The sequence below is a fragment of the Fukomys damarensis genome, unplaced genomic scaffold, assembly GCF_012274545.1.
Source record: "Fukomys damarensis isolate Sample0158 unplaced genomic scaffold, DMR_v1.0_HiC HiC_scaffold_5, whole genome shotgun sequence".
NCBI lineage: Eukaryota > Metazoa > Chordata > Mammalia > Rodentia > Bathyergidae > Fukomys > Fukomys damarensis.
In genome coordinates this window covers 72,048,120-72,068,021 of record NW_022900917.1, presented here as the reverse complement: position 1 = coordinate 72,068,021, position 19,902 = coordinate 72,048,120, and positions in this window count along the sequence as shown.

Below are 19,902 nucleotides of genomic sequence, written 5' to 3'. Positions count from 1 at the left end.
CAAATGTGAAAACAAAGCACACAGCTAGGGCACATTCATGATGAAGAGACTGGAGTGGGTCCATTGGAATAACCACAACTTTGACATTTTTATGAGAAATACACGGTTAGAAAAATCCAGAAATCTTTATGCAAAAAACAACTATTTGCTTTATTGTGTCTTTTCTTATTGAGGTACAATTTACAACGAATATACTTTATCCATGGTGAACATTACACTCCAAGATACTTTTGTAAATTCACAGAACAGTGTAACCACACCCACGCCCAGTTTTAGAGAATTTCATGTTCCGACTTCCAGCCACACACTCACTGGCATTGTCTCTTCAGATCGCCTCTTTCATCATGTCTTACAGATGGAACACACTGTCTGTGAAACTAGCATCTTCCAGTCAGCTTTGCACTTTTGAGGTGCATCCCCTCTGTGCAATATCTCCACACTTCCTTTTTATTTACCAGCAACGTTCCCTTGGTGATCACAGTACGGTGTGTGTATTCATTCACCAGTTGATGGGTATTTGGATTGTTCCACGGATCGTCTAGTAACAGAGTCATGGAGTGATCTGAGAGTTTCCTAACATTTTATTGAGCTATGATTTGCCTATCATAAAATTTACCCTTCAAGGATGTAATAAAATACATTTTAAATTTGGATTTTAAAGAAATAGTCCCTTTTTTCTAAAGAACAGTGTGCCATTTTACATTCCCACCAATAATGCACGAAAATTGTGACTTCTCCACTTCCTTGTCAGCTTTTCTTGTTGGCCTTTTGATTACAGCCCTTCTGTTGGGTATGCAGAAGCAAAAAGCATTTTACTGTGGTTTTCATTTACATTTCCCATTTATCAATGATCCTTTGAAACTTTCCATGTGCTTACTGTTTATTTATTATCTTTGGAGAAATTTTTCATATATTTTTACCTTTTATAAAAATACCACAATGTTTACTTAATTATTACTTTTATTACATGTTTACATTCTTTTTGATATATATATGTATATAAATATATATATCACATATCTTAATCCCTTTTAATCCTCTTTCTCTTGCCTCCCTCCCCCTTTCTGTATTCTTGATATCTTTTCCATTTGAGAAAGCATTCTCTTCCTACTTCTTAAAGCCTATCTTTTATTTTGCTCTGTATTTATAATATGGGTTTCTAATTAATTATTCTTGAGTTGTACAAGGTTCCCATATACTATGTGCCAGTATATGTGCTCAAGTATGTGATATTTAAAGAATTATTTGGCATTACCTGGTGAGTGGGAACATACCCATACATGATCTAGCAATTTACCCATATTTATACACCTAACAAAAATAGGTTCACATTCAAAGAAAGAGGAAGGTGTGTTTATAACAGAACTATATGTGTTAGATCCAAGCTGTGAAAAGCACAGACATGCATCCTCAGTAGCGTGAGTGTATGTCAATATGTTCATGAGACTGAGGTACATAACGATGGAATATATACATAGCAGCTAAGACAGCAACAAGGGTAACCTTACAAAAATATTGGATACAAAAAATGAGGCACAGATAGCTCCATCACCAGGAAGGTCTATTGGGCCCAGTCCGAGGGTCTGGGTAGCCACGCCCTCCCTTGCCAGCACTGCTGCCATTGCTCCAGCACCAGGAAGGTAGCCACACTGGTGCCCCTGAACCTCTGAACCCCCCCAACCCTGCTATCAGACCTCCTGATTGTGCCAGTTTTTGGACCCACTCTGCAGAGGCAGAGGTGGTCATAAAGGGCATTTTTCTGAGCTCCCAACTTTAAACATCTTTATTTTTTTTTGCTTTGTTTGTTTTTTGGTACCATTGATTGAACTTGGGTCCTTGCACTTGCAAGGCAGGCCAACAAACTGCTGAGCTAAATCCCCTGCCCTTTGAACATCTTTAAAGAAAGTGGGGGGACCTGTAGTAGAACTGTGTGGAGTTCAACCCTTCAGGAGGTTGGGGAACTCCATCTGGGCCTTGTAGCTGGAGGTCAGTCTGCATTGTGGTGTTCTGCCATCAGCTAGCTGAGATCAGGGGACTTGGTTCTGCACATGGCTGTGAATGTTGTATATTATGATAGCAAAGATATAGTCTGAAAAAGTCCCTTCAAATTCATTTTTTTCTTTCTTTTCCTCATTCTACTCTGCAAATTCTTTCTTTTTTCTGTCCTCTTTCTCCAACTCAGTCTCTTGCTCCACCATATTATCCCTCAACTCCCTTTCTGTTTCTACTCCTGCCCTAACTCAGATTTCTTCTTTTATGATTTTTTCTCTTTTCTTTATGTTCTTTTCTTCTGTCATTCTACCTCACTCAAGGGTAAGTCATTTCAAGGGAAAGTGAACCCCTATTACTGTTAAGGGGATATATTCCTATCCTTAAACTTCTACTCTGTCTATCTCTTTTGAATGTAACAGTTTCCTAAAGATTGTGTGGTCATTCTATGTCCTCTGGCTTCACTTGAAAGTTTCTCCAATTCGTACATATCTGCTCCTCTCATTCCCACTCTGTCTAAGTCCCCATCCTAAATGGTAAATATGCTATATTGAAAAGTTTATTCACTGCAAACGTATTTTGGACAGCTTCTTGATTTCAATTTAATTCACATGGTTTAAAGGTGATAGACTAATGACTACCACAAGTGGTCAATTTGCAAATTGTGCTTGATCCTATTGTGTTGCTGATTGTGTCAATTGGGATAAAGGATTGTGATTAATTTAACTAGTTATTTTCTCTGATATTATGAATATGAGAATGTCTATGAGTCATTAGAGACCCAAAAGCTAAAGTGCAACAATATCAGGAAGATTTAAATAATAACCCAAAAATTAAACCAAGGACAACCCTACAACTAAAATAAAAATAAAACAACACTTAAGCAAGACACAAAACAGACTTCCAGTTCACAAATGGCAAACAGAGGAAATGAGGATGAAAAGTCTGATGGTGAACCACCAGGATACCCTGAATTCAAACCACAGGAAGTAACGAAACAGATGAATCAGGCTCTAGAAAAATTCAAAACAGAAATAATTTCCCAGATAACCATAGAGATGGTGAACAAAATGAAAGTCATGATTCGAGACTCTAGAACAGAAACTGACAAAAAAATAGATGAGCTTAGGACCATGATAGACCACCATAAGAAAGAAATGGAAGCAATGAATGCCCATCATAGGAAAGGAATGGAATCCATAAAACAGATTCAAACAGATATCCAGATTAAAAATGCCATGGAAAGTGTTTGCAACAGATTAAATGAATGCGAAGATAGAATTTCAGCTCAAGAAGATAAGATTGCAGTCAGTGACCATAAAAAGCAAGGTCTCTTTAAAACAGTAGGGGATCATGAGAAATCAATCCAACAACTCTGAGATGATACAAAGAAGAATAACATAATACCGAAAGGAATCCATGAAGTAGCAAGAGAAAAATACTAATGACTTAAAAAAGCTGTTCACAGAGTTAATGACAGAAAACTTTCCAAATAGAGGGGAAGAATTTGACATTCAGATGAGTGAGGCATATAGGACTCCAACTAGCCACAATAAAAAAAAAAAATCTACACCTAGACATATAATAAACAAGATTCCAGAAACCCAGAAGAAGAACAAAATACTACAAGCAGTAAGAAAAAAGAAACAAAGCACATGCAAAGGAAAGCAAAGCAGAATCACAGCAGACTTTTCAGCACAACTCCCTTAGGTCAAGGAGAGCTTAGAGTGAGGTATATAAAGTACTAAAAGAAAACAACCTCCAACCTAGACTAATGTATCCTGCAAAGCTCTCTTTCAAAATGGTTGGGGAAATAAGGTACTTCCATGACAAAGAAGACCTGACAAACTTCATGAATACCAAACCAGCACTACAAGGAATTCTAAACAATATCCTAGAAAAAGACAATGAAGGTAACAACACCATGAGGCCCAACAGAGCAAATCAAATAGGCTAGGAAAGAAACTAAAAGGTGAAGCAAAAAAGTAAAGAGTCAACAAAAAGCCAATAACATGACAATAATAAGTCAGTACATATCAGTTATAACCATCAACGTCAATGGCCTCAATTCACCAATCAAGAGAAATAGACTGGCAGAATGGATAAAGAAGCAAAATCCAACAATATGTTGTATACAAGAAACACACATAGTGCAAAAAAGAAGCCCATAGACTGAAAGTGAAAAGAAGGAAAATAATTCTCTATGCAACAGGAGCCCAGAAAAAAGCAGGGGTAGCAATCTTATTCGCAGACAAAGTAAATTTTAAACTGAAACTGATTAAAAGAGAAAAAGAAGTCCACTACATCCTTGTAAAGGGAATAATTCAAGAGGAGAGATGATAATCAAACATATTTGCACCAAATATTAATGCCCCCAACTATATAATAGAAATATCAAGAAACATGAAAAACTAATTCAGCACTAATACAATTGTACCGGGGCATCTAAATACCCATTTTCACAAGTAGACAGGTTATCTAGGCAAAAAATCAATAATGAAATACTAGAACTGAAGCAAACTTTTGAACACATGGACTTATTAGACATCTATAGAGTGTTCCATCCCACAAAATCAGAATAAACATTCTGTTCAGCTGCACGTGGGTCATTCTTCAAGATAGATTACATACTAGCTCACCTAACAGGTTTGAATAAATGCAAAAGAATCAAGTTATTCCCCATATATTATCAGATCATAGTGCAATCAAGCCGGATATCAATAGCACAAGAAATGATAGGAACTTCACAAACACATGAAAATTGAACAACACTCTCCTGAAGAATCAATGGATCACAGGGGAAATTATGAAGAAATCAGTTTCTGCAAATAAATGAAAATGTTAATACAACATACAGGAATCTATGGGATACAATGAAAGCAGTTCTACATGGAAAATTCATAGCACTGAATGCCCACACTAGGAAAACAGAGCTAGCTCAAATAACCAACCTAATGATGAATCTTAGACTTCTAGAAAAACAAGAGCAAGAAAACCCACAGCTCAAACAAGAGAGGAAATTATAAAGATTAGAGCAGAAATCAGTGCAATGGAAACTAAGAAAATGATACAAAAAATAAATCAATCGAAGAGTTGGTTTTTTTGAAAGAATGAATAGAATTGATAAATCCTTATCAACCCTTATCAAAAAAGGAAAGAAAAAGCTCAGATCCATGGAATTGGGAATGAAAAAGGTGAAGTCACAACAGATCCAACAGAAATCCAGAGGATAGTCAATATATACTTTGAGAACCTGTACTCTAGTAAAATGGAAAACACAGAAGTAATGGACAGATTTCCAGATACTTATGAATTATCAAAGTTGAACAAAGAAGATAAAAACATTTTAAACACCCCAATTACAATCCGTGAAATTGAAAATGTAATTAAAAATTTACCAACAAAGAGAAGCCAAGGTCCTGATGGATTCACTGCTGAATTTTACAAGATGTTTAGAAAGAACTACAGCCATTGCTCTTTAAACTTTTCAATGAAATTGAAAGGGAAGCAATACTTCCAAATTCATTCCTGGAAGCAAGTATCACTTTGATTCCCAAACCAGGGAAAGATGCAACTAAAAAAGAGAACTACAGGCCAATCTCCTTAATAAATATAGATGTAAAAATCCTTAATAAGATACTAGCAAACAAAATACAGAGGATCATCAAGAAGTTCGTTCATCCTGACATAGTTGGATTTATTCCAGGGTTGCAAGGATGGTTCAACATACGTAAATCAATAAATGTAATACACTATAATAATAAAGTCAAGGACAAAAACCATATGATCCTCTCGATAGATGCAGAAAAAGCATTTGACAAAATGCAACACCCATTCCTGATAAAATCCCTGAAAATAAATTGGAACAGATGGTCTATAGCTCAACTTAATAAAGACTATCTGTGAAAAACCAACAGCCAACATCATATTAAATGACCAAAAACTGAAAACCTTCACATTAAAATCAGGAACAAGACAAAGATACCCATTATCACCATTCCTCTTTGAAATAGTTCTGGAAACATTAGCCATAGCAATTAGACAAGAGAAAGAAATTAAAGCAACAAAGACAGGAAAGGGAGAAGTTAAACTGTCATTATTTGATGACGATATGATACTCTACATTGAAGACCCAAGAAACTCTACCAAAAGACTTCTAGACTTAATTGACACTTTTAGCAGAGTATCTGGATACAAGGTCAACACCCAAAAATCAATAGCCTTCTTGTACAAAAATCACAGACTCACTGAAAGAGAAATTACGGAAACAATTCCTTTCACAATAGCATCCAAAAAAATGAAGTATTTAGGAATAATCTAATAAAACAAGCAAAAGAACTCTACTCTGAAAACTACAGTACTCTGAAGAAAGAGATAGAAGAGGCTATAAGAAAATAGAACGATATCCCCTGCTCTTCAGTAGGAAGAATCAACATAGTGAAAAAGGCCATACTATCAAAACTGTTATACAGATTCAATGCAATGCCAATTGAAATTCCAACGCTATATTTCACAGCACTAGAAAAAAGAATCCAAAAATTCATTTGGAACTGTAAGAGACCTAGAATAACAAAAGCCATCCTAGGCAACAGACACATTGTAGCAGGTATAACAATTTCCAATTTGAAACTATACTGCAAAGCCACTGTGATAAAAATAGCAAGGTACTGGCTAAGAAACAGACCTGAGGATCAGTGGAAGAGATTGGAAGACACAAAAACAACTCAAGATGTACTGAGATACCTCATCTTTGTCAAAGGAACTGACCGTCCCCACTGGAGGAAAGATAGCCCTATAATAAATGGTGTTGGAAAAACTGGATCTTAACCTGCCAAAGATTAAAACTGGACCCTTATCTTTCAACATGCACTAAGTTAAAATCCAAGTGGATTAAAGATCTAAATATTAAAACAGAAAAACTAAACTTCCTAGAAGATAAGTTAGGCAGAACTCTTGAAGGCACTGGCATAGGAAAAGACTTTATGAACAAATACTCAGTAACACGGGAATTAGCACAAAGAATCGAAAACTGGGATCTCTTCTTATTAACAAGCTCCTGCACTGCAAAACAAACCATCAACAGAACTAAGCGACAACCTGAAATGTGGGAAAAAAAATTTACCAGCTGCTCCTCAGACAAAGGACTATTATCTAGAATATATAAAGAACTCAAAACAATCGCCCCCCCAAATAGAAAGACCTGATTCAAAAATAGGCATCTGAAATGAACAGACATTTCTCAGACAAAGAAGTAAAAGCAGCAAGTAAATACATGAAAAAATGTTTCACATCACTGGTCCTTCGAGAGATGCAGATGAAAACAACACTGAGATTCCACCTCACTCCACAAAGAATAGCTGCTATTCAGAAATCAAACTATAACAAATGTTAGCAGGGTTTTGGGAGAAAGGAACCCTTCTCCATTGTTGGTGGGAGTTCAGATTGGTACAAACAATATGGAAATCAATATGGAGATATCTCAAACAGCTGAGACTAGAGGTTCTACTTGATCCAGCCATCCCTCTGCTGAGTATCTTTCCAAAAGAACTAAAAGAATCATATAACAGTGATGTATGCATACCCATGTTTATAGCGGCACAGTGTGTATATAGGTAAAACTTGCAAACAGCCCATTTGCCCATCAGTTAGAAGTTGGATAAAAATGACGAGGTTTTTCTATAAAATGGAATACTACTCACCCATAATGAGAAATTAAATTCATTCATAGGAAAATGGATACATACTGAGGTTATACTCCTAAGTGAAATAAATAAGTCACATATGTGCAAATACCAAGTAGTTTCTCTGGTGTGAAAAACTATAATAGTACATAAGATCCCAATGAGATAATTGACAATGTGAAATAGGAAGAAAAGGCTAAAGCTGTGGGGATAGTGGGAAGGGTAGGGGAAAGGTAATAAGGGAAAAGAAAAAAACTATGAGAAAATGAAAAAATGGAAATAAAGTGTTTGTAAATAGGGAGGGGAGGAGGGGGTGAAGAGAGGGCAGGGACAAGGGGAAAAAATGAGAACCAAGTCCTGTCATGTAAAGGTACAAGATCCTAATAATGAATGTAACTGTACTGTCTACCTAAGATGTACCAGTAAACTTAAAAAACATGAGGCACAGAAGATATAAGATGTATAATTCAAATTTATATTAAGTGAAAAGACAGTTAAAATTTATCTGTGATGTGAGGTCATGTAATTGTTAGATTTGGAGAAGAAGAGGGAATAGCTTCAGAATGGGTGAATGTGCTACTGGCAGTGTTTTCTTTCCGGATCCAATGGTGGTTATATAAATGTGTCATTTTATGAAAATTTATTGTTTTTTATGTTTATAATTTGTAAAGTTAGTCTTCATAGGTTAAACTTCATTAAAAAGCTTTTAGAAGACAATGAAAGGAATATCGGCTCGAGGGCTAAACTGCCCGAGTACAAATTTGGGCTGTAATTCCAAGTTCTAGAACAGTAGTGATGTAAGGTCGCCACTTTATTCCAAGGGAATAGTTGGAAAAAGGATATTAATAAAAGTATCTTTTTCCTAAATTGTTGTTGGCTATTTTAGTATGTGTTGGAAGTTTCTTCCCTTTTGTGCTTTTTAAAAAATGTGTCTTTCCACAAAAACAAATGCAGATGTACTCAGCTACCTCATCTTTGACAAAGGAGCTCACCATCCTCAGTGGAGGAAAGATAGCCTCTTTAATAAATGGTGTTGGAAAAACTGGATATCAACCTGCCACAGATTAAAATTAGACCCTTATCTTTCGCCATGCACTAAATTAAAATCCAAATGGATTAAAGATCTAAATATTAAAACAGAAACATTAAACTTGCTGGAAGGTAAGTTAGGCAGAACTCTGGAAGACAATGGTATAGGAAAAGACTTTATGAACAAATCCTCAGTAGCACGGGAACTAGCAGAAAGAATCAACAACTGGGATCTCATCTTACTAAAAAGCTTCTGTACTTCAAAAGAAACCATTAGCAGAACTAAGAGACAATCTACAATGTGGGAAAAAATTTTTACCAGCTGTACCTCAGACAAAGGACTATTATCAAGGATATATAAAGAACTCAAAACAATCAGTCCCCCCAAATATAAAGACCCGATCCAAAAATGGGCATCCGAAATGAACAGACATTTCTCATACAAAGAAGTAAAAGCAGCAAGAAAATATATGACAAAATGTTCCACATCACTGGTCATTCGAGAGATGCAGATGAAAACAGCACTGAGATTCCACCTCACCCCACAAAGAATGGCTGCTATCAAGAAATCACACAATAACAAATGTTGGCGGGGTTTTGGGGAGAAAGGAACCCTCCTCCATTGTTGGTGGGAGTGCAGACTAGTGCAACCACTATGGAAATCAATATGGAGATACCTCAAAGAGCTTGGACTGGAGATTCCATTTGACCCAGCCATCCCTCTGTTGGGTATCTTTCCAAGAGAACTAAAAGAATCATATCACAGAGAAGTATGTGCACCCATGTTTATAGCGGCACAGTTTGTAATAGCTAAATCTTGGAAACAACCTATTTGCCCATCCGTTGGAAACTGGATAAAGAAGTTGTGGTTTTTCTATAAAATGGAATATTACTCAGCCATAAAGAGCGAGAGAATAGATTCATTCATAGGAAAATGGATACATATTGAAGATATACTCCTGAGTGAAATAAATAAGTCCCACATGTGTAAATACCAACTAGTTTCCCTGGTGTGAATATTCTGCAACAATGCATAAGATTCTAATAAGATTACTGACATTTAGAAATGGGAGGAAAGGAGCTAAAGGTGTAGGGAAGGGGTGATACGTAGGGGAAGAACAAAAAGGGAAAAGAAAAAAATGTGAGAGAATGAAAAGATGAAAATAAAGTGTTTGTAGATGGGGAGGGGACGAGGGGGTGAAGGGAGGGCAGAGGTAAGGGGAAAAAATGAGAATCAAGACTTGCCATGTAAAGGTACATGATCCCAACAATGAATGTAACTGTGCTGTATCCCTAAATGTACCAATAAACTCAATAAAAAAAAATGTGTCTTTCATTTTTCTTCATGAAGCAGAGTAGGTTTCTCTCGGATTCCATGCCATCCTCCTTCCCATCCTGCTGTACCTCCTGCTCCACTGTTCCTCACATTCCTCCTGTGCGATGACTTCTCCCTCCTCAGAGTTTGCCTGGTGGCATCTCCTCCCTGTGACCTCAGCTTGGCCCAATGAAGTCAACGATTGCCTTCAAAGCCAGCTTTTTTAAATGTTTCATTCATGCCACCTCCACTGTTAGTCCCCCACACTGTATTCAATCAGATCTGAGACCCGTCAAGGTATTTTAGGCTATTTATGAAACTAAATTAATCCTTCTGCAGTTGTTTCTTCGTGGGTAATACCAGGATGAGTACATAAGAGATAAAATGTTACCATGTTTGCAAAGTACTAAATTATGGCCAGGAGCATGAGGCATTTAATAAATATTGGCTTGTATTATTTTTGTTATAATTCCGTTGATTTCTTCATATCTATTCTTACACGTGAAATTGTGTTTACTTGAAAATAAACATTTGCCTCTTTATTTCTCTGATCACCAACAGACTCTTACTTTAGACCCTCATGACCTATTGAGTGCTATAAATGCTTCTCTACTTTAACAGCCTTGGACAGTTCATCACCTACGTTATCTCATGGTTGTGGATATAAAACAAAACCGTGACACCTGCCAATGGAAGACTCCTGGTTGTTTCTGTCTCTGAGTCTTAGATTGCACCCGAAAATCAGAAGGTAAAGGACTTTCTATTGAAAATGATAAAATCGTTTTCCTTGAAGAGGATGGACCATACTGCCTTGATACAGGGGTGTGGCCCATATAACTTCCTAAGCTCCTTTTTACACCTGGGTGTTTTGGTGCACAGAAAGTTTTTCTCCCTTTGCAAGGGAGGTCGGGGAGAGTATACTGCAGTGTTTTCCATTATTGAAATAATAGTGGATGGTCAAGGCCTTCCAGGAGCTTGACTCATTTTTAGCTTGGCTCAAAGGGCCACAGCTTATTTTAGTCAGACTTGGGACTTCCACAGCAATCTGGGCAGTGGATGTCCTGGCTTTAAATATGCTCAGCTATTCCCAGTGGCAGGAAGTCATGAATTCTAGAGTAGAGAGACGATGCTCATCACTAGACCAAGGGCAGTGTGTTTGACTAAAATCAATTTGGCCTTATTTGGGACATTGGCCATGAGAAGTTTTATGTTACTATTAGTAAAGTCCTCTTTTTGATAGCCAGAAAGACCTGGGGTTCACTTCTGACCCAACAGCAGAACAACAGACCATCTCTCTGAGCCTCAGTTTCTTCATTCATGAGACAGGAATAACCATCCCATCACAAAGCATAATCGTGAAAACCAAACAGGATGCCTGTCATACACCAGGTGCCACAAATGAGTGAGGGACTTCCTCCCCTTTGTTGGTGGCTTCTTCTATGGTTCAGTGGTTTTTCTCTGGTGCCATCACTGCAGAATTACCTTGGGCTTGCTGGTTTGTGAGAAGAGATATGAAATCAAAGTTTACCCATCCCTCTAGACAATTAAAAGTGTACAATAAAAAGTGGGCAACTGAAATGAATAGATACTTCTCAGAAGTCCAAACGGCCAATACATATAAGAAAAAATGCTCATTATCTCTGGCCTTCTGAGAAATGAATATTAAAAGAACACTCCAGGAAGAATGGATTTCATCAACAAAGCAAATAATAACAAATGATGGCTAGGCCATGGGGACAAAGGATCCCTCCCTATTTTGGTGGAAGTGTAAACTGTTACAACCACTATGGAAATCAATATGGAGATTCCTCATAAAACTGAAAGTAGAATTCCATTTGAGCTAGCTATCCCCCTATTACACATCTTCTCAAAAGAGTCAAAGATATCATGCATAACTATGGGTGATACACTCATATCTATGTTTATAGAAACACAACTCTTAATAGGTTAATCTTGGAGGCAGTCTATATATATATATATATATATATTTATATATATATATGTATGTGTGTATATATATATATATACATATATATATATATCAACAGACAGATGGCTAAAATATGTAGTAGCTATACATAAGGGAGTACTACTCTGGCATAAAGAAGGATAAGCTTGAGGCATTTGTAGGAAAATGAACACATCTTGAAACCATGTTATTACATGAAATGAGTAAGAAGCACAAGCTTAAATATTACACCTCCTCTCTCATATGAAAAACCCAAAGTATAAATAATTTCAAAAAAAAAGTAAAAGATAGACAATAAAAACAGGAAGGTAGATCATTTGCAAATGGGAAGGGAATCTAGAGATGCAGGAGGGGAATAGAAGGGGAGTAAAATGGATCAAGATGCTAAGAACATGTGAACTACATGGACCCACCCCCTAAGAGGAGCATAAACATTCTGTGCTGCAAACATATAGGAATAAAAAATTAAAAATATGTCCTTGGCTAGCAGCACTCTCCCATGAATTTGTTCTGTTGGTGATATTCTTGCTCTCAGTTAAACCTTCAAAATATTTTGCTGTGTTTGTAAACAGGGCCTCTGCTTATCCATATCCAGGCTCCATATTTTATTTGAAAGGCTAAGCACAGTGTATTGTGACAAGCAATGTTTAACGACCTCCGATGCAGATGTTTGAGGGCTCAAGAGTCCTCTTCATCATTAAATCTGAATTTGCACTGCGCAGATTTTTTGCTTCTAGACTTTATTTGGATTGAATCTCACAAACTGACCCTAATTTGATTAGTTGTTTTTCATACAGTAAGTTCTCCCATCCTAAGCTACTGTATGCAGTCACTTACTAGTAATTATCTGGGTATCACAGTTTGCTAAAGATAAAAGAAATGAAAAATAAGCAACATGTGTATATAATTTTAAATATCTAAAATTTCTGTTACTGTCAAACAGAAAAATGAATAAATCAGATAATTGGAAAAACTAGCATAAATTAGAAAAATTGTAATATTTTTTACAGAGCAGGGTCGGTGTGGTCAATATATTTATGATCTCTTACTAACTACTAGATGGCGATCATACAACATATACAGATAAAATATAGGTATTTTAATTGAATAATCATTCAAGTGTAAAAACAATATGAATTAGTAATTAAAAAAGAATAGAAATAACAGCTGCACTATCAAAAATTAAGAAGACTTACTAATAGTCAAGTAAATTTAAGTTAATGCACCAGAAATACATTGAGTTTTACTCTGGATGCCTGTAAGCACAGGATTATTAGATGGCGAGTGATAGGCTTTGGACAGGAAGAGAACAGTTGGAAAGAATAGGACAATTGACCAAAGAGCTTCTCATATATCATAATACCCCCTTATTATAATATGCTGTCTTTGTTTATATCCATTTAATATAGCAGTAGTTTCTTACCAGAAATATGTGTAAGTCAAAAATGATGGAAAATTTCATTGTGCCTTCCTATCTCCCATGGTGCCAGGCACATGATAGATACCTGAATACAAAGCCAATTAGTAAAATTGTCATGCAAATTATAGGTTATATTATCTTCTTTCATAAGATAGAGTGATATAAAATAGGATGGGATCTGTGCCAGAAAGATAAACTTTAAGAAGAGAAAAGAACAAATGTTGTTGGTGATATGTTATATCTCAGGGACTTTGCTAAGAGACACGACAATTCTTTGTTTTTGCTTTTTTTTTTAGTACTGGGGATTGAACTCAGGTCTTTGTGCCTGCAAAGCAGGCACTGGTACCACAGAACTAAATCCCCAGCCCAGAGACACAATAATTCTAAGAGATGGGCATAGTTATCCTTGCCTGATAGAGGAATAAGTGACGTACATAGAGATTAGGACAATTACTGGAGGTGCCAGAGGAAAGAAGAGAACCTGGGATTCCTGGTTCTCTGGCTAGAGATGAGCAGAGGAGAAATCTGAGTTTCACATTCTGCTTTAGAGCCAGGGATTTAGCTCAGTGGTTCTGCCACCTGCCTCGCAAGCACAAGGACTGGAGTTTGATCCCCAGTATAAACAAAAACAAAAACAAAAACACATTCAGCTTTAGACTCTTGTTCAAGCCTCTGTTCTTCAAAATAATATTGATTATTTTAAGAAAGAAGTTCATTATACACCCATATGCACTCCTGAAACATAACTAATACTTTTAAAAATTACCTGGCAGAGTCACCAACTATGAGCAGCAGAAACAATCACTTCCTATGTTCAGCAATATTTCTGCAGGCAGAGAAGAATTTACTGAACAAACAGTGTTTTATCTGAAGCCACAGCTTTCACAGCATGTTTCTTTCTGAAAGCTATGATTCCATGTGATAAGTAAATGTACATTTGATAAAATAATAAAAAGTAAAATGGGGGCACCTTGGACTATTTCATCCTTACATCTTGAGCACCGCAGTTCACAGTTTTGAGGATATTTTCCATTCATTGCAGGGTCTGTCAGGTTACTTTGCCCTGATTGGTCCTGTAATAGTATTGAGCTGTACTCTGATAGACAATTTTATGTTGGAGAATTCTTCATTATGGTAGAAATTTCTTTGCAAAAACCTCAGGGTATAACACAGTCTTTGAGATTTTAAGGGCAAAGAGAACCTGAAATATGGCAAAATCTTTAATGTGAGAATACATGCTTGAGGTAAAACCTTAGCTATACAAGCATTTCTTGGGGTTTCTACCCAGGAAGTAAGCTATGGCCCTTTTCCTGATAAGTGTAATCTTCCTAAAGATGTGGGCCTTGACTGTCATACTTTTACTATGTGGCCCTGTTCCTCAGGTTCTGTCCACCCATAAGGCTTGTGCGTGGGCATATGACTGCCCAAAAGGTCAGCAATATCCAGTCAGTCCAGAACTTGGAATTGAGATCCAGAGATAGCAGATTCTGCTGGGTGTGAATGAGCAGCCTGTGATGTGTGGATGTATAGGGTGGCTTTCTGCTGCTGTAACCTAGAAAAGGAGAGGAAACAACTTGTGTGCCAAGAGAAAAGAATAAAGGAGGCATTTAAAGAGAACGTGGTGTGAAGCATGATGGTATAGAGATAGAATAAGAAACTTTGAGGCTGAATTTTTTTTTCTTTTACTGTTTCCTGTTAATCTCTTCAGACTATCTTTCCTTTGGGTTCTAGAGAATATCTGCCTTCTTTTGATAAATTCTACCATTTCTACATTTTCTGGTTAAGATAAACTGTGTAGTGTGTGTGTGTGTGTGTGTGGTTTAACTTGTAACCAAAAAGATCCCTGAAACCTCTGCTATCTTCTGCACAGATGCCAGCAAATGGTGTTTTTGGGATGCCCATGACAACGCACTTTGAGAAAGTAGATACATCAACCAGAAAGTTGAGTTTGCAGCTTCAAGGCAGAAAAATTCAATGCTGCGCCATGACCCAAGTCAGATTTGACTCCAAAGGAGAGAACACCAGGATGTTTCTGGAGGAGCCGTTTTCTCGGGATTATTGTGAAGTCAATGAGAAAATACACATGCACCAATATTTTTTCAATGTAAAGGGTGAGCTATTGGCAGTGGTTTAGTGGCTAGACTTTACAGTCAGATTCCCAGAGTTTACGTCTCCTCTCTGTTGCTTCCTGACTGGTTGCCTTGGGTAAGTGAGATGCTTTGAGTCGTTTCTTTTGATTTGCAAATGAAAATGATAAAAAATAGTTTCTACTTCATAGAGTTACTTTGCTAACTAAATGAGTTAGTACATGAAAGGTCAGAACCACTCCTGGGGCTCAGTAAGTACTACTAAGTATATGAAAATATTGGTTATTCTTAGTATTTGTTAGACTAGACTGTTGGCCTTTGGTATCTCATAGACATTGCAATGACTGCTTTTCACATTGCTATGGTAGTCTGCACCATAATTATGGGGCATATTATATGTGACATAAACATTAGCATTATGGTATTAAAAATAATAAAATAAAACAAAAAGGCATCAGTTATGCTTTCACCTAGAGTGAGGCACTGGCCTGCATTTTGTTTGTTCACATCTCCAGTGTCCAGGTGAGGATGCCGAGAATGGGAAAGTTTGGGCAGCTCAATCCGGAAGGCAGAGGTGAGAGACAGAGCGTCTACTCAGATCTGAACCTGGGACCGACTGACTTCACATTGGACCCTCAATGGCTTTAATCGTAACACACAACTCTCTGCTGTACAAGGTCATGGAGGGATGCTTGGTACAAATCATTTCCTTTCTCAGAGTCAAAAGTGTGAACCTCCAGCCAGCTTCCTCCGGGTGAGCCACACCCTTCAGTGCTCTCCTTTGTCTGGGGATGTGCAAGACAGAGCAGAGTGAGGAGCTTCAGAAGTTCAGCAGGAGGTGGCTGGGAGGGAGCCCTGTGAGGCTGTGGCATGAAAGAGGACCCAAGGTTGATTGCTGGCAAGATGTAAGAAGAGGGTCGGGGGCACTGACGAGTTTCACAGATTTTTGCTTCAAGCGAACATCTTTTTAAATAATTGCTAGAAAAATGTACCTCGTTAAGACAGGAGCTGTGAGAACTGGAAAACATGTAACAACTCTCTGTCATGTTTTCCAAGAACTGAGCATGTTTAAATTCATAATTTATAATGGAAAATATAACCAAATTATTTATAATTCAAAAAAATATTTATCTTTATTGTACTTCTGAGTTTTTCTTTTTGTTGCTGTTGTTGTTTTTGAGGCAGGGTCTGACTATGTAGCCTAGGCTTGACTCCTCCTGTCTCAGCCTCCCAAGTGCTGGGTTTATAGGCCTGTGCCGCCACACTTGATAACATAAACCATTTATAATGTAAAGCAAACTTTGGTTGATATGATATAAGAACTCTCTCATAATTTTACATGCATGGACCAATTGATTCTAGAACATTTTTCTCAGTAAGCTCTCACCCTGTGAGTTGTAACTTAATCAGACTACCACAGGCACTTGGCATTTCCTTCTGTGGAAAGAACAGTACTTGAACACCAGTTGTATTTTAGGGGTCCAACTGATCAGCCTAGTAAGATAGTGAAATTGAAGGGATTTAAAAAAAATTGTCATTGCTTCTCAGTTATATAGGACACTCAAAGAGAAAATAGTATATTTTTCTGAAACAACACATCTTTTCAACTCTGTATTCAGTAATGTAAACTGTCTCTCAGAAAACAAAAGTGAAATTCAACAATACTTTGTAGCATTTACTAGTCTTCCTTGTGTAGGTTAGCAAAGTTTCTGGCTAGCAAAATGTCCAAACACAATGGCTCCAGTGTACCCCTGACTTTCTTAGGGCCCAGGTAGAAATTCTAGAGCCAATTCATCAGACTCATGCACAACGTTCTCTCCTCTAAGATATCCAGACCATCACTGGAGTACTCCCAAATCAACTTACCCCAGGCCTGCAAGATTTGCTTTTACTTACTTTTGAACCTTCTCCAGAAGGAGAGAGAAAAATAAAAATTGCAATAAAGAAACCAAATCAGGATTTCTTTCACCCATCTTTGCCTGAGTAGAGCAGAAATATCCATCACATTTTGGGAGAAAATATTTTATTTCACCTGTTTTTTTTCCCCCTTTAAGCTGTGAGTTCCATGTGGAAAGAGATGGTAATGGTGTTATTGTTCTTTTGTAGATTGACCTTATGAAGTGCAGTAAATGTACTAACGTAATAGTCAGAGAATGTCTAATATTCTAGGTTTCTGGCAAAGCCTGCTTGTGATATAAAGGATTTTAGAATATGCTGCTTTAAAATATTCTTGGCTATGTTAGCTTCATCTTAGGAATGCTTCAGAAGAATGCTAATCACACTTGGATTCAGAGAGAATTTAAGAAATGTGAGAACTGGTTTAAATCCAGTATCCTTCATTATGTGTCCGTAAGAAACCCTCAGGGATTTGCATTTGTTGAGCCTGAAATAAAACAAGAAGCAGCCCAAAATATAGACGTAGGTGATAATCTTTAAATCTTCGCGAAATGCATTTTTAGTCACCATTTGTCTCCATCCTTCCTGAATTAGATGGCACAGTGTCATATTTTATTCAGAATGCTGTGGACAGTATGCTATTCATCAGTCGTTCTAGGGCCTGTGGTGTTGTTGGCATTCAGTGAAGGTTTAGTGAATAAATGGTGCCTCGGTCAAGCAACACATTTAATAGATATTTGTTAACCTATGCACCTATACAACAAAGTGACTGAATTACCACAGTGCCTTATTATCGAGGCAATCCCACAGGCATCACAAAGTGCTGCTGCAGTGTTCCTAAACATGAGCTTCCATAGAGGAAATGAGCTTACTGTTTGAAATATGAAATGAAAAGATTACATTTTGTTTCCTGTTTAAGAAAACCTTGAGTATGATGAGGTGACATGATATTTGTTGGACCAATCATCTTTCAGTATAAAAGCAGGAAATACATTTTCCAACAAAATATTTTTAGAAACAGTATAGTTTTGTATTAAATGAAAAACTACCACTATAAAATGTAATTTCCCTAACCAAGTCAGTGAATTCCAAAAAGTATTTATGGAACCCTCAAGAATTATTTCATATGATATAAAGATTAATGAAATAGCCCCTTCTATTCAAAGAGTTTAGGAATAATATAGCTGCCCCTGGGGTGAGCAATGGATTCATCAAGAGATAGCTAAAGATGTTATTAGTAGAAATAGTTTTTATTTTCAAAGGACATACAATCCTGGCCATGTCATTTAGGCTCTGTTTCCTAACTATGTACCTCATACCAAACACTGGGCTGGATCTTTGTGAAACCCAGGCAATTCCTGGAACATGGTTCAAACTCAATAAATATTTATTCAAAGTGACAAGGAAAGAGGGAAGGAAGGGGAAAATGCTTTGTGATAGGATTTGATGGAAGATGTAGAAAATAAATGAAAGAACTGTTTTATTTGAAAGGAAGGTCAACGGAAGACTTACGTGTTGGCCTGAAATGTGTTTTAAAAATACTAACTTTTCCAGAAAGTTTGGGAATTTCAGGGAGAGGAAATAAAGGTTTAGACGGGAAAGAAATCATGATAGACTCTGGGATAAGAATCCCCTGTTTTGGCTGGGTAATGTGGTGGGACTGGTGTGGAAGAGGCTGGAGCTGAGAGAGAGAGAGAGACAGGTGAGAACCAGGTAAGAAAAATGTGCATCAGCTGCGTGTGTGCATTCACGCAAAGAAGCCTGAGAACAGAGTAGATTAGAAAAGTGTCTCACACTTTCCTACAGAGTTAGACTTATACAAATTTCATGATGTTCACATGAATGTTTGTTGCCACTGCAGGATGAGTAGAAGACTGCGGTACAACTCTACACTGGAATACTATTCACAAATAAAAAGTAATGAAATACGGAATATATTGAAACTCTTGAATGAATTGCACAGGTGAGATACCCTGTATGGCCTTCTTTTTCTCCTCCTTCCCCTTTTCCTTCTTCTTTTTGGTACTGGGGACCAAACTCAGGACCTTATGCTTGCAAGGCAGGTGGTGGAACCACTGAGATAAATCCCTGGCCTGGTATTGTATTATTCTTAGAAAGAATACCACAGTATTCTTTTAAAATCTCAACTCTAGTCAGAGAAAATGTACTAGTTGGTTTAGTTGACTGCTAGTGCTGAGAAGTAGGACAGGGGTATGACAATAAAGACACTGGCTGAAGAGATTTTCAGGTTGACGAAATCACTCTACATAGACAGTGGTGGTGATTACAGAAATGTATACAATGTTCCAAACTGCACAGAACTATATTTGAATAAAAGTTACTTTTACTTTATGATAATTTAAAAGCTAAAATTTTAAGCCGGGCATGGTGGTGTATGCCTGTAATCCCAGCACTCAGAAGGCTGAGGCAGGAGGATCACTGTGAGTTTGAGACCAGCCTGGTCTACATAGTGAGTTCCAGGTCAGTTTCAACTACATAGTGAGACCCTGTCTCAA